Source organism: Mustelus asterias, chromosome 16 (assembly GCF_964213995.1).
Source record: "Mustelus asterias chromosome 16, sMusAst1.hap1.1, whole genome shotgun sequence".
Lineage (NCBI taxonomy): Eukaryota > Metazoa > Chordata > Chondrichthyes > Carcharhiniformes > Triakidae > Mustelus > Mustelus asterias.
The window spans coordinates 87,376,593-87,377,880 of NC_135816.1; the positions used below are offsets into that span (position 1 = coordinate 87,376,593).

Here is a 1,288-nt window from a genome sequence, read left to right on the forward strand (position 1 = left end):
GGCACCCTCCTCCTTCTGTGCATCCTTTCGGGAGCTGCTCACCCACCTCCTGGCCCTCAGCGGCAGCCCCCTGCCCTCCTTCGTGCGGCCATCTTTTCCACCTCCACCTTCCCAAGACCGTTCAGCATCTTAGAAACTTTAATCCAGTCACCCCTTCACTTTCCTAAACTCCAGCTGAAAGAAGCCCAGTCTGTCCAATCCAACCTCATGAGAAAACCCGCTCATTCCAGGGAGCAATCCAGTAACCACCCACCGCCCCCCGACCATGAACTGCCTCCAGCTCAGTTACATTCACAGTCATGTGGTTCCATAGTGTAGTGGTTATCACGTCTGCCTCACACGCAGAAGGTCCTGGGTTCGAAGCCCAGTGGAGCCAGTGGTATTTTGTTCCTATTCCCAGAGAGCAGTGGAACTGCCTTGAACTCGCCGCTCTTTCACAGTGACTTGTCCTTTGAATGGTCGGATGCCAACAAGTGCAGAGGAGCCGAGAGACTTGGGGTTCATGTCCACAGATCCCTGAAGGCAGCAGGACAGGTCGATAAGGTGGTTAACTGGGCTAATGGGTTAATTGTCTTTATAGCCGAGGCACAGAATATCAGAGCAGAGAGGCGATGATGGAACTGTATAAAACGTCTGAAGACCAAAGAATTGAACACTGACCCTTCAAATCTGGGGAACAGCTGCTCCTTATCCACTCTGTCCGTGCCCCTCATAATCTTGTCCCCCTCAATCAGGTCGCCCCTCAGTCTTCTCTGCTCCACCGAAAATAATCCAAGCTTCCGCAACCTCTCTTCATAACTTAAATGCTCCGTCCCAGGCAGCATCCTGGGGAATCTCCTCTGCACCCTCTCCAGTGCAATCACATCCTTCCTAAAATGTGGTGACCAGAACTGCACACAGTGCTCCAGCTGTGGCCTCACCACAGTTCGATACAACTCCAACATGACTTCAACACAAACAGAAAATGCTGGAAAATCTCAGCAGGTCTGACAGCATCTCTGGGGAGAGAATCGAGCCAACGTTTGGAGTCTGGATGACCCTTGGTCAGAGCTGAGAACGCAGAGAATCAGCGGAGATTTATACTGTGAGGGTCGGGGGGATGGAATGGGACAACGGGAATTGAAATGAGGAGACAGAAGGCTGAGAAGGTGCTAGAAAGTGTCCATTAATGATCAGAATGTGTGAATGGCAGAACAGAGATGCAGATTGTTAAAGGACTGCCCGAGGAATGTGGCAGTTGCCCTGAAAGGGGGAGGGGGAGGGGGCAAGAAGGAGAGCTGGAATGGAA

General features: G+C 51.9%; 1 non-coding gene across 1 annotated transcript; it reads left to right on the top strand.

Moving 5' to 3' along the window:
- The first annotated feature begins 303 nt into the window (after window positions 1-303).
- Window positions 304-376, top strand: trnav-cac (transfer RNA valine (anticodon CAC)). Its single transcript has one exon. It is a non-coding gene; the product is annotated as a tRNA-Val (tRNA).
- Window positions 377-1,288: the final 912 nt, after the last annotated feature.